Source organism: Anomaloglossus baeobatrachus, chromosome 1 (genome assembly GCF_048569485.1).
Source record: "Anomaloglossus baeobatrachus isolate aAnoBae1 chromosome 1, aAnoBae1.hap1, whole genome shotgun sequence".
NCBI classification, from domain to species: Eukaryota; Metazoa; Chordata; class Amphibia; order Anura; family Aromobatidae; genus Anomaloglossus; species Anomaloglossus baeobatrachus.
The window spans coordinates 108,331,633-108,346,535 of record NC_134353.1 but is presented as its reverse complement, the minus strand read 5'-3'; positions in this window follow the sequence as shown (position 1 = coordinate 108,346,535).

Below are 14,903 nucleotides of genomic sequence, written 5' to 3'. Positions count from 1 at the left end.
CACCAGCCCCAGATATGATGAAGGCTGGTATACGGTCACCACTAGGAATGGCTATATACCCTGCCTGCCTGCCTGCCTGCCTGTATACTGCTACAATAGTCCTGACAAGGACTCTTCTGGTCACTAGCCTGTATTCCGACCTGGCTATACCCTGCCTGTATATAGCAACAATAGTCCTGAGAAGGACTCTGCTACTGTACTCCGACCTGGCTATACCCTGCCACCCTGCCTGCCTGTATACAACTAGAATAGTCCTGAGAAGGACTTTTGGTCACACTGTTTGCAGCCCTGCAACTGAAAAAGCTATAAAGGGCCGCAAAGCTTTCCCTGAATCAGCGACACTCTCCCTGCACTGACTGTCTGGATAGCTGTGAGCAGAGCACAGCGCGCCGGCCGGTATAAAGGCTCGGTCACGCTGTGCAGGCCGGCCAATCACTGCAATTCCACAACTAACAACGCTGTGGCATTGCAGTGGTCTGCCAGCCAATCCCTGCATGAGGGCTGGCTCTCAAAAGAGCGCCAACATGCAGAAATGAATACCACGAGTACAGCACGAGTATCGCGAGATTACTCGGTCCCCGCCGAGCAGCCCGAGTACAGCGATACTCGTGCGAGTACCGAGTAGTTACAAGCATGCTCGCTCATCACTAGTCATTTGTTTTTTAATTATTTCATGAAATAAGTGAAATAATTAAAAAAAACGGGCTTCCGTATATTTTTGGTTCCCAGCTGGGTATAAATAGGCAGCTGGGGTTTGGGGGCAGCCCGTAACTGCCTGCTGTACCTGGCTAGCATACAAAAACATGGCGAAGCCCACGTCATTTTTTTGGTGGGCAAAAAACTCCTGCATACAGTCCTGGATGTAGTATGCTGAGCCTTGTAGCTCTGCAGCTGCTGTCTGCTCTCCTGGATACACTAGTGAATGGAGCATGCTGAGCCTTGTCGTTCTGCAGCTGCTGTCTGCTCTCCTCCATACAGACAGACAGCAGCTGCAGAACTACAAGGCTCAGCATACTCCATCCAGGACTGTATGCAGGAGTTTTTTGCCCCCCAAAAAAATTATGTTGGCTTCGCCATATTTTTGTATGCTAGCCAGGTACAGCAGGCACCTACGGGCTGCCCCCAACCCCCAGCTGCCTATTTGTACCCGGCTGAAAACCAAAAATATAGGGAAGCCCTTGTTTTTATTATTTCACTTATTTCATGAAATAATTAAAAAACAAATGACGTGGGCTTCGCCATATTTTTGTGTCCAGCCAAGTACAACTAGGCAGCTAGGGATTGGAATCCACAGCACAGGTAGGCCTGAGCTTTCTGGGCCCCTCTGCTGCGAATTGCAGTCCGCAGCCGCCCCAGAAAATGGCACTTTCATAGAAGCGCCATCTTCTGCCACTGTATCCAACTCTTCCAGCTGCCCTGGTGACAGGTGGCTCGCTGGGTAATAATGGGGGTTAGGGCTAGCTGCATATTATCAACTGGCTTTAAGCCCAAAATTCATGGTGTCAGTAATCCTGGGTGAAGGGTCCCGCGCTGACCAATCCGGATCCAATATCATCTGATTGGTTTGCTGGAAGGCAAAGCGATCAGATGATGTGTCAGGTTAAAGGGCCTGAATCACATGACACAGCAGCTGATTGTATAAAAGCTGTTTATACAATCAGCTGATGCATCAGTGCAAAAAAAACCAAAACAAACTACCCACTTCAGTGCAGACTCCTGTCCGACGGCATCAGCTGATAGTTTAGCCGGGCGGTAAAAAGCCGGCCTCACCGCTCGACTTATAGTGTCAGCTGATTCCGTCAAGTGACCGCATCAGCTAATCATCGCCACGTCTGAGAAAGACAGAGAAAGAAGAGAGAGAGAGAAAGTGAGAGAAAGAGACAAAGAGAGAGAGAAAGAGAGAGAGAAAAAGAGAAAGAAGAGAGAGAGAGAAAGGGAAAGAGAAAGAAGAGATGGAAAGAAGCGAAAGACGAGAAAGAAGGGAAAGAGAGAAGGAAGAGAGAGAGAGAAAGATAAAAGAGAGAGAGAAAGAAGAGAGAGAAAGGGGAGAAAGAAGAGAAAGGAGAGAGAGAGAAAGGAGAGAGCAAGAAAGGAGAGAGAGAAAGGAGAGAGAGAAAGGAGAGAGAGAGGAGAAAGAGGAGAAAGAAGAGAAAGAACAGAAAGAAGAGAAAGAAAGGAGAGAAAGGAGAGAAAGAAAGGAGAGAGAGAAAGGAGAGAGAGAAATAAGAGAGAAAGGAGAGAGAGAAATGAGAGAGAGAAAGTAGAGAGAGAGAAAGGAGAGAAAGAAAGGAGAGAGAAATGAGAGAGAGAGAGAAAGGGGAGAAAGAAAGGAGAGAGAGAAAGGAGAGAGAGAAATGAGAGAGAGAGAAAGGAGAGAGAAATGAGAGAGAGAAAGTAGAGAGAGAGAAAGGAGAGAAAGAAAGGAGAGAGAAATGAGAGAGAGAGAAAGGAGAGAAAGAAAGGAGAGAGAGAAAGGAGAGAGAGAAAGGAGAGAGAGAAAGAAAGGAGAGAAAGAGAGAGAGAAAGAGAGAGAGAGAAAGGAGAGAGCAAAAGGAGAGAGCGAAAGGAGAGAGTGAAAGGAGAGAGCGAAAGGAGAGAGAGAAAGGAGAGAGAGAAAGGAGAGAAAGAAAGGAGAGAGAAAAAGGAGAGGGATAAAAAGGAGAGAGAGAGTGAGAGAGAGCTCACAGCTGATGTCCAGCTCCTCCCCTCAGTGCATAATTACATTATAATTATAAATATATTAAAATATATTTAAAATTAAAAATAAAAAAAAATAAAAAACATCTTTACCGGGTCTAGAACTCGCGACATTATGCTTCTTAGGTGAGCACTCTATCCACTTAGGTCTTGCCTCTAACGTGAAAGATAATAGAAGTCTCAGCTGACCACGTGATTCACTTGATTGCTACGTGGAGCTCATACAGAGCACTCGTGTTCTGTAGCAGAGATGACAGTGTCGTGTGGATTACGTCAGACCTGGAGGGCTATTGGAGGATTTTAATAAAATGGTGAAACTGTGTTTTTTTGTCTTTTATTCCAAATAAAAGATTTTTCACGGTGTGTGTTTATTTACTTTCACTTTATGAATAGATAATAATTATAATTTAAAATGAAAAAAAAGTAAATAAAAAAAACCTAAATTCTTTATCGGGACCAGAACTCCCGATGTTATGCTTTTTAGGCAAGTGCTTTATCCACTAGTCTAGTACCTCTAATGATATAGATAGGCAGATTTGGTAATCTTGAAGTCTGCAGTGCTGACTGAAGTCTCTGCTAGCCGCCTGAGTCACTTCATTGCTACGGTTCCACTACATCTTCAGGGAGCAGAGCTGACCGTGTCGTGTGGATTACTTTGACCTGGAGGAGTATTTTTAGGATTAATAAAGGGGTGAACCAGGGTGTTTTCTGTCTTTTATTCCAAATAAAGGATTTTTCACGGTGTGTGTTTCTTTACTTTAACTTTCAGTTTAATCATGAAAGGTATCTCGGGGAGACGCCTGCCATGATTAAACTCATTATTACCCCGATTGCCACTGCACCAGGCCAATTCTGGATGAGCTTGGTGGAGACCCTGTCGCACCTAATAGATGCGGCTATTCCGGCCGGCTGCTGGGTGATATTGTTAGGGTGGTGGGCTCCCGATAACGTGGTGCTCTCCATCTTGACAATACCAGCCTCCAGACATGTGGCTTTATCCTATGGGGAGATAAGGTATGCACACCAGTGACTATGTAAGGGGAATACATGAAATAGCAGAAACTGCTGTGTGAATACTGATTTGAAAAATCCAATAGCTATATGCAAGAGTGAAAATGTGAAAAATGGAATCTGCATTACTGCCATGAACATATGAATTAAGAGAAATTTAGCTACTGAATTGATCAATGCAATAGAGCCCCAACACTACGCCAAAGTATTTCTCTACATTGGGGTCCCTAGCTTGTGTGTGTCCTCTCATGCAGTTAAAAAAAACTTACCGTGTATGGGAAGCTGAGACCCAGGCTATTTATGCGTATGATATGGATTGGCAATAGGTGTGGTTTGGGAGGGTTCACAAACGAAAAACTACTAACAAATAAGGAATAACGTTTGGAACACCATTCTAAGTCCGAACTGGGTGCAAAAACCTAAAAAAACATCACTATGGGGAGATAAGGTATGCACACCAGTGACTATGCAAGGGGAATACATGTTATATGTTACTATGTTACTAATTGCCAATCCATATCATACTCATAAATTTATGTGGCTTTATCCTGGCTGGTATCAAATATGGGGGAAACCGCATTTTTTTTTTAATTTATTTATTTATTTTACTGCACGATATAGACCCGCCCGCCGGCGGCTGTGATTAGTTGCAGTGAGACAGCTGTCACTCAGCTTGGGGATGTGGCTGACTGCAACCAATCATAAGCACCGGTGGGCGGGGAAAGCACGGAATAACTAATTGACTAATGAAGCAGCAGCCCATTTCTAAAGAGGAAAAGATGCCACAGATTTGTGACAGACGTGGAGTGAGGCGCCCGTGATCGGTGAGTAGGAAAGGGAGAGGGATTGTGCTGGGGACGCAGGACGCATGCAGATAGCAACGTGTGCACATACCCTTACTGTGAAAAGCCACGTTTTTGGTGATCGAATCGTTCTCGAACGCAACTCGAGCTTTCGAGTTTTTAGCAAAAAGCTCGAGTTCGAGTTCGAGCACCCCCCAAAATCACTCGAACATGAAATTGGCAAACCTCGAACCTCGATCATCTCTAACAGTTACCTGCACAAACAGATATCCTCCTAAGATAGCCAAATCTGAAAAAACACTCCAACTTCAAAAGATATTAAGCTTTGATATTTATGAGTCTTTTGGGTTGATTGAGAACATAGCTGTTGATCAATAATAAAAAAAAAATCCTCTAAAATAAAACTTGCCTAATAATTCTGCAAGCAGTGAATTTGACAGTCTCAAATCCAGCAAAATATCTCCCCTGGTTGGTTCATCTAACATTTGAGATATGTAATTGTTTTGAATTATAGATGAGAACTTAAAGGTTTTAGCGCAACCAGAAAATTCTATGTCCCACTGTATGTCTGGATAGTTGAAATCCCCCATAATAAGTACCCAATTATTATTAGTAGTATTATTATTATTTGCTGCCTTTTCAATTTGTTGCAGCATTTTATCTTTCTCCTGTTCAGCTATGTTATGAGGCTTATTGCAAACTCCAATTAGCAGCTTTCTATTATTGCCCTTCACGTATACATTTACCCATTCTGACTCTACATTGCTGCAGCTTCCTCCAATGTTGTCATTGTGCACAGGTCTTAAACTAGATTTGATAAATATACACACCCCTCCGACTCATTCATTTTGTTTACAAGACTTCTTGCAATTGTCAGTAGATATTTATTACTATTAACATATTTTTTTTTCTAGTCCCCCTGATTTCCTTGCATGTCCTTGCCCTACCGAAAGTGCCTTGACCCATACTGTCTCACTCTCTCTGTCTTATCTAGCTGTCCCCTTTTTTGCACAACTACTCTACCTCCCATCAGATCCTTTGGTCATCTGACCATTTTTTTCCCTAAGCACAGTTGCCACCTCCCCATTGAGGTGCAGCCCCCCCCCAGGTCTACCTGAGGTGCACCCTTACTGAAGAGCTTGGAGAGCCTGTAGCTGACTGAGAAGTCGGCTCAGTTCTCCATGAACCCAAACCCCACCTTTCTGCACTATTTTCTAAGCCATGCATGTATCTCCCTAAGCTCCTGCTGTCTTTCTTGTGATGCTAGTGGCACCTATAGTATTTCTGAAAACATGACTTTGGAGGTATTGGACTTCAGCTTCTCTCCTAGTTCACTGAAATCCTTTTCAAGGACCTTCCATCTCCCTCTCACTTTGTAATTAGTACCAATGTTCACATTGACAGCTGGGTTTTCCCCAGCCCCACTTAATAATCGGTCTATACAATTTGCAATATGCTGATACCGAGCACCTTCCAGACAACACACGTTTTGGCATTCACGGTCTCGGTGACAGATGACCCTGTCTGTCCACCTAATTATAGAGTCCCCTACATCCAACATCTGCCTCGCCTTTCCTGCTCTCCTATTTCCCTCCTTCCTGCAGCTGTTGTTTTCCTGTTTGCTAGGAGCAATTTCCTGCTATTGTGATCCTAGTCCTGATTGGCCAAACAGGTATATTTACTAGGTTGTGCCAGATTAGGACTAAGCTTCTTGACTCTTTTCACCCTACTCCTTCTAACTGTTATCCAGATACCTACTCCTGAGTCTTGAACTTCCCCACCTCCATCCTCCTTCATATTACTGGCCCAACCACATGGATGCTCAGAACTCTAAATTCAATTCAGGTTTACAATGCTCTTGAGTGTTGCAAGCCGTATATTTAGATGCATTACCTTAGCTTCTAAATATGTGACTTCGAGCAAAGATATATTCACCCTCAAACGGCACTTCAAGGCATGCATACAGTATATCTCTCAAGATGCATACTCCATGGGGCACATACTAAATGGGGATAAACAGTAGGAATGAGTGAACCTTCATTCATGAGGCTCGGAAAATGATGTGTAAATCCCCGTAGTGAGTATCGCACTAATTTTGTGTCTGAGTGATGCGCAGCATTATTTTCACTGCGGGAAGTGTGTGATCGGCTCAAATTTGACTCACATTCTGCATTCTTAGATGTTTTGTTCATGGAGAAATGTAAAAAAAGGACTGCCCACTCACCTCTGGAATTGTTTTGCTTTTTGCCCACACCAAAACATTTCTGGAGGTGGGTGAGTGGAGTTTTTGTTTTTTGATTTTTTTTTATATTTTTTCCGTGAACAAAACATTTTAGAATGCAGAATGCAAGTCAAATTTGAGCCGATCACAAACGTCCCGCAGCGCGCACAATGCTGCACATCACTCAGACACAAGCATAACGCGATGCTCACCACAGGGATTTTCACGTCATTTTCCAAGCCCAAACCCTGAGCCTGGAATATGAAGGTTCGCTCATCTCTAATAAACAGTACAGATAAAAATAATGGAAAACTGGAAAAGTAACACCGGTCTATGCTGTTGTGTCAAACTATGATATTGTGTTATACTTTTGCAGACAACTCTTCAATTATAGCCTTGCCCACTGAGCAGCCCTTTCTTGGTGTGACTGTTAAGATATTATATTTTTATTTTTCTTATTGTTTTATTTGATAGAAAAATAATGTTGACTTTGAGCTAAAATAATTATCTTTTACACAGTCCTAAAGATATGGTCATTAACATAATTCAAATAGATGAGTATACTGCTTTTACAGTTCAATTAACCGAATCTCAGATTTTACCAGTCTACGGTCCTTTCTTTCTTGGACCTCTTGCTGGCCTTTGTCTGAATGTAATCATCTTCCTTCTATTTTCAGACTAAGCATAAAATATATTTATGCCCACTTGAATAAAATACGGAATATGTGTTATGCCCATTCATGCCCTCATTGCCCAAATAAATATATTTTTACTTCAAATTCTACTGTATCTGCAAATAATAAACATTTTTTTATTATTTTACTCTTTCAAATTGAGTCATGTTTCCATACAAAATCATACTTAAAAGAACATGCAAAGTCAATTGATTCTTTTCAAAAGATAACAATATACAGCACATTGTTATAGCTTGAGAACATTTCATCTCAGTTCAAATATCCATCTTGCCTAATATCCATACAAATACCAGAATCTTGTTTCACCCATGCTCCTTTTAATGGAAAAAAATGAAAAACTGATATTTCTGCTGTAAAACAAGCTTCAGCTCGAGATACAAAAATACAATTGTCTGTGATATATGATGTAAATTATTTCTAGGGAAAACATATTCAGGAAAACACAATAGTCTGTGTCAAATACTATTACGAATTCCAAATAAATGTAAAAAAAAGTGACAGTGACTAAGATAAATATAAATGTTACGATAAAACGAAGATTTTATCACTTTTATTTCTAGAAAGTGGATTTCTCTTTGAAAAGTAAAAGAAAATATAAGCAAACTATAATTAGTTTAATATATTTAATTGTTGCTCTTCAGCATTTGTCCTGTAAATATGTGAATTTCCACTAAAACAACCGGGGAAAAAAAGAATGTCCTGTTAGCCATTTTAAGGGCATATAGGTCAGTTTACTTCTTTGGGACTCCTTCACACATCAGTGCAAAACAAATTCTTTGCACCGTCCGTGGTGAAGGTGCGGCGTATGTGTGTGCATGTGTGTGTGTTCCATGTGCTGTCCATGTGCTATCCATGGGACATCCTGATAGCACATGACAGCATGATCTAGTATACAGGGGAACCTTGGTTAACAAGAACAATCCGTTCTGGGAGTGTGCTTGTTAACCAAGTTACTCGTTTAGCAAAGCAAAATTTCCCATAGGAAATCATTGCAATGCAGACAATTTGTTCCACAGCTTGTTAAATGTCTCATCCTGGTCCCCTATTGTCCCATTCCACACACGTACAAACACGTTCAAACACACAAACATGCACACACACGCACACACTCATATTATGCTCACCTTACCTTCCATTCCATCGCCGGTCTCCTGGATCTTGTAGTTCACTGGTACAAGATGTGTATCGGGTAACCATCGCGACGAGGGAGGAACTTCCACTGCCAGAGCGCTAACGTCAAAGGCAGGAGCCGCTTGCCTCTAATTAGCCAGCGCGCTGCCTTTGAGTAGTGGCTGACAATGGAAGTTCCTGCCTTGTCGTGATGGTTACCGATACACATCCTGTAGCGGCGAACTACAAGAACCGTGAGGCTGGCGATGGAACAGAAGGTAAGGTGAGCATAATATGTGTGTGTGCGCGCGTGTTTGTGTGTGTTTGTGTGTGTTTGTGCAGGATTGTGTGTGTTTGTGTGCACTGAAAGAGCAGGTCAGAGCGCAGTGGATGTATGGAACCGGAAGTGTGTGCGGTAAGTATTTTGCTCGTACTGCAAAGCTTGCTCGTAAACTGAGTTACAAATTTACAGCAAGCTTTGCTCTTTAAGTGAAATACTCGCTAACTGGGTCACTCGTTAACTGAGGTTCCACTGTACGTACCTGTTTCCTGCGCTGTTGTTACTTCTGAGTCTGAGGTCAGTGCAGTGAATATGCATGAGGTTTAATGAGCAGGCCCATAAACAACAACAAAGACAGAAGCAGCATGCAAGTATAAAAATTCTTTATTTTTATGTGACCTGTGCTTTCTCCAGTAAATGTCACATGAATCACATCAGTGTGCGGTCCATGTGACACACATTTTGTTAACAGAAAACAGACATGTTGTCATGTTGTGCACACAGAAACATGGTCCATGTGAAAACACAGATGTGTGACCAAGCCAATTGAGTTTATTGGGTCTCCGGTATGTGTAAAAATGGTCATCATTCTTAGCTGAAACACAGATGTGCGAAGGAGACCTTAAAGGGGATGACTATTTTTTTATGCAAATAAAAAGCTGCCTCTTAAACTACATAAAAAAAAACCATGAGATTTCAGAAATCTCATTCTAATTTCTTATGGATAACTGAATGAGATCTGCAGTGTTTTCTGAATCTGCAGCATATCTGTTCTTTCAGCATTTTTACAGCATTGTTGCATTTTACTAAATCTATAGACAGCAATGAAAAAGAGAAAAAAACGCTGCAAAAATTAATTGTTTTGCAGTTATCGAAACTTTTTCTGCATAATTTTTTAAACATTTTTAGTGCAAAAAAAACTAATCTATTGTAGACATAATATTTATGTAACACCCACCCCCCAAAAAAACGGCAAAAAAAAGTGACAAAGATGCTGCAAAAACTAAAAAAACAAGTGTTTTGAATGCGGTGTTTTTACTGCCATTACAGAAGGTTATGACCACAGAAAAAAATGCTGCACAAACACTACAAACCCTTCCACTAATAAAATGCAGTCTCCACAGAGCCCAAACTTGTCCTGATGGCTTTTGAAGTAGATAAATATTATGGGAGCCTTTTTTATACCAAACTTTCCAATAACTCAAATATTTTTAGTCACTTAGATATTCTCATTTTCAATTAAATTAGCATTAATTTAACCATAAATACAATCCACACATTGTTAGAAATGTAAATGACTAGAATAGCTGGAAAGGAAAATCTAAATAGGCACCAGACAAGGATTTAATTTCAGTAACCATTACTCCTTTAATTAGAAAATCTTTGTTCAATTATATTAGCAAAGCGGAAAATTGTGCTGCTTAAGGAAGCAACACAACTAACCTCAATATTTGTGGCTTAAATTATTGTCTCAAAAATACATAAGCTTTTTATGGTTCTTAAAAATGAAGGCTATCTCAGGCTACCAATTAACCAAAAATTAAAATACATCAGAAACTGGCTATAGGGCCTTATTAAGAGGCCAGTGTTTTGAAAGCTAAAATCAAGAGTGAAGCCTACACCGAGAAAAACTTTAAGGCTACGTGTGCACGCTGAGTATTTGGTTGCAGAAATATCTGAACCAAATCTGCATCTCCTGGCAGAAAAAAAGCTATTTTTTTCAGTGCATTTTTGATGCAGGCTGTGAAACCCTGAATATTGTGAAATAGGATAGTGTTTTACTGTATCAGGCAGCACAAAATGGTAGAGTCCTGCTTTGTATTTGCAATGGCCACTAGCAATGTATGAATGTGACTAATGTGGACGGACGGCACAAGTCAGGATGTGAACCCCTAAATATTGTGGAAACAAGAATGGTGCTTTACTGTATCAAGCACCACAAAATGGGAGAGTCCTGCTTTGTATTTGCAAATGCCACTAGCAACGTATGAATGTGACTGACGTGGACTGATGGCACAAGTCAGGCTGTGAATCCCTGTCTATTGTGGAAACAGTTCCCGATTCCCTATCTAATCCACAATCTCGTCCTCCCTGCTGTGACTGTTCAGTGCAATCAGCTTTTAAAAGAGCCATTGTATTCTCGTTTCTGGACAGTACTATTGAGGTAGTGACACACACTGATTTAGGCTATGTGCGCACACCGTCTTTTTCACGCTGCGTTTTTAGCCGCTAAAAACGCACAAAAACGCACCTGCGTCGAAAAAACGCATCAAAAAATGCATGCGTTTTTGCCGCGATTTGGTGCGTTTTTGATCTCTGCGTTTTGCTGCGTTTTTCAAATGCATTGCATGGGCGGAAAACGCAGAAAAACGCAGGAGAGAACTGACATGTCCATTTTTTTTTTTTAACTCAAAAACGCAGGTAAAAAAAACAGATGTGTGCGGACAGCAAAAATGAAAACTCATAGACTTTGCTGGGGAAGCAAAGTCCTGCAGTTTTGAGGCCAAAAACGCACCCGAAAAACGCGCAAAACCGCCGCGAAAAACGCACTGTGTGCACATAGCCTTAAACATTTTCCTTGCTCGTAAATCTTTCCCTCTTAAAGCTACACTGACCTATGCTGCAGGCAGCCCTGAAAAGGGCTTTTTGTATTATTAATGGTCATTTCACACACAACGACAGCGACAACGACGTCGCTGCTAAGTCACCATCTTCCGTGACGTAGCAGCGACCTTGCTAGCGATGTCGCTGTGTGTGACATCCAGCAACGACCTGGCCCCTGCTCTGAGGTTGCCGGTTGTTGCTGAATGTCCAGGACTATTTTTTGGTCATTGCTCTCCCGCTGTGAAGCACACATCTCTGTGTGACAGCGAGAGAGCAACGAACTGGATGTGTAGGAAGCAGGGAGCCGGCCTCTGCGGATGCTGGTAACCACGGTAAACATCAGGTAAGCAAGCAAAGGCTTGGTTACCCGATATTTACCTTGGTTACCAGCATCTGCAGCTTCTTGAAGCCGGCTCCCTGCTCCCTGCACACATAGCCAAGGTACACATCGGGTAACTATAAGCAAAGCAGTTTGCTTATTAACCCGATGTGTACTCTGGCTACGAGTGCAGGGAGCCACTGCTAAGCGGTGTGGGCTGGTAGCCAAGGTAAATATCGGGTAACCAAGCGAAGCACTTTGCTTGGTTACCTGATATTTACCTTAGTTACCAAGCACAGCATCGCTTCCATGCGTCGCTTCTGGCTGGTGGCTGGTCACTGGTCGCTGGTGAGATCTGCCTGTTTGACAGCTCACCAGCAACCAGGTAATGACGCAGCAGCGATCCTGATAAGGTCAGATCATCGTCGTGATCGCTGCTGCATCGCTATGTGTGACCAAGGCTTAAGAGGCCTACACTCTCCCTAGCAGCTGCATGCTCTATCCCTATGCTGATACAATGCATGTTTCAGGTGCAATGTGTGCAAAATGGCGGTGGAAGATCTTTTGTGGACCCTTTGATGGTGAGCGGCTAGCCAACTAAGATGGCTGTGACATTACTGTGATTGGTTAAAAAGCCCAGCATCTTTATTGCCTGCAAATCAGGCACCAAAATTGCTGGGCAGGACATCTGTATCGCCAAGGGCTATGGGATAATCGGTCCCGAGCGATGTATTGCTGGGGAGATGTCAATTGGTGGCCGTTGCCCAGTTCTGTGTCCCTGGGGGCACTTTTTAAAAGGGGCATATATACAGGAAGATTAAATTTAAGTTTATAACGTGAGCCACTTGGGGGTTGCGGCTATGTAGATTGAGCTGCCGCTGCACAGTTCTCACTACTGGGGCCGGTGTTAGTGGCAGCCTGGATGTTAGGCCCACCGCAAGCAGGGCAAGGCCCCAGAGGATAGGTGATGTTGATGTGTGCAGAAAGAAGGTAGGCCACACAAGGGGTTGTAGTATAACTGGTGACGTTGCTCACAGTTTGTTGTAAATGGGTCACCCAAGAACGGCTGGTGCCCTTAGTCCCAGTGCCGGTTTAGTGATCTGGTGGCTTCTTTCCCCTGCACCTGTCTTTCGTTGGTGGGTCCCCGTGGCTTGATGCATCTGGGGGCTTCCTCTTGGTAGTCTATCAACGGTAGTCCATATGATGGTAGCGTGAACCTTGTGGGGTCGGAGTCTCTGGTCCTTTTCCCCGGTTCTCCTGTTGCTGCTGTGTCCTAAACTTCAAGGTCAGGGAGGTCCTTGATGGTACCCTCACTGTGCAGATTTGATCAGGTCTGCCTGGAGAGTTTGCCTGACCTAGGATTCTGTACCCTGTCAGTGCTATGGTTCCAGGAGTACTCCACTTGCAACCACATGCCTGGGCCCTCAGGTCACCATCACACTCCTGTCAGTGCTTCATCTCGCTCTCTCTCTCCGCCATCGACTACTCTCACTCTCAGTCTGACTGTCCACAGTATGCCCCTCCCACCTGGTCGTCCAGTGGACTGGATCGGCTTACCTCTAGGTGGCCATCTATTAGGTCCAACCCTAGTCTGGCACCAGTCTTTGGCTAAATTGGGGAAAAACAGGGATTAAGTGGAATGTTTTTGTTGTTACCGGCACTGGTCTTCTGGGTCCCTGGGGGTAGGCCCTGCATCCTGGTGGGGATGCAGTACCTTGTAGCTCCCTCATGGCTTTAGTGGCACTACACCTCTGAATATAGTGAGGCAAATACATTATTACTCACAGTATAACAAATAACCCGAGACCGTGCTATTTTGCGAATAGCGAATAGTAATGAATACACTCGCTCATCACTAGTCAATCAGTATCTGTCTACAAATATGACATTTCAGTCAAACATACACATTTATACCGAAAACCACATCTCAAATATTAGGGAAAAGTGCTGTAAAATGGTGCAAGCATTGACCACAATTAAAATTTTCCGTTGTTCTGCTTTCCAGTGCCAGATTTCTCTTCCTGTTTGCTGTTGTAAAGTAGACATATGGCAAATGTTATTTAATAACTATTTTGTGTTATTATAACTCTGGTTTAAGGATATCTAAATTTAAAGATATACAAATTGCTAAATTTTCACAATTTTTGACAAATTTACAATATTTTCATAAATAAACGTAAATTATATTGACCAAATTTTACTGAAAATGTGAAGTACAATGTGCCACAAAAACACTCAGAATAACTGGAATATATTGAAGCATTCTAGATTTCTTACCACATAAATCAGCACTAATGAGATATGAAAAAAATGGCCTTTTTTAAGCCCCTTCACACATCAGTGATTCTGGTACGTATGTGGCCTAAGACACACATCCGTGCCGCTGGCACGTGTTTGGCAGTTTTTTCACGTACCGGCGGCACGGAGACACGTGGACCTATGTTTTCATTATTGTTTGGACACACGTAAGTATTTTGGAACGGAACGTGTGTCCGTTCCGTACTTACGTGCGTCCGTGATTTTCTCACGCTGACATGTCCACATATTCTCCGGCAGCACGGGTTTCACACGGCCCGCACCCGTACCACACGGATGTAGTATGGATGTGGTTCCGTGTGACATGCGCCGGAGAACACGTGTCATTAATTTAAAAATAAAAAAAACAAATACTCACCTCCACCAGGCCCTCAGATTCTTCCGCTGCAAAATGTTACTGCCAGCTGCCGCTCGTTTTGAGCGTTTAAAGGAGGTGGGCGTGCTGTCACAGGTGCTGATATCTGCCCCTCCGCATGACCGGAAGCAGCGTCAGCGGGGAGTGGGCGGGGCTGGAGCCGAAGATCAGAACCCTGGACAGCAGCGCGGACCACGTGACTATGCAATTTACCGGTTCTCCATGTGCTATCGCGGATAGCACACGGAGAACACACGTGGACCGCACGTACCCGAGACACGTACTTGCCACTCGCAACACGCAGGGAAAATACGTGTCTCGCGGCACATGCGGGTTTTTAACGGATGTGTGTTGGAGGCCTGTTACTGTTTTTACACATACCAGAATCACAGACATACTACACCCATTACAATCAATGGGTCTGCGCACACATCAGTGATTTCTCATAGACCATGTTTCTGTGCGGTGCACACGTGTTTCCATGTGCTAAGC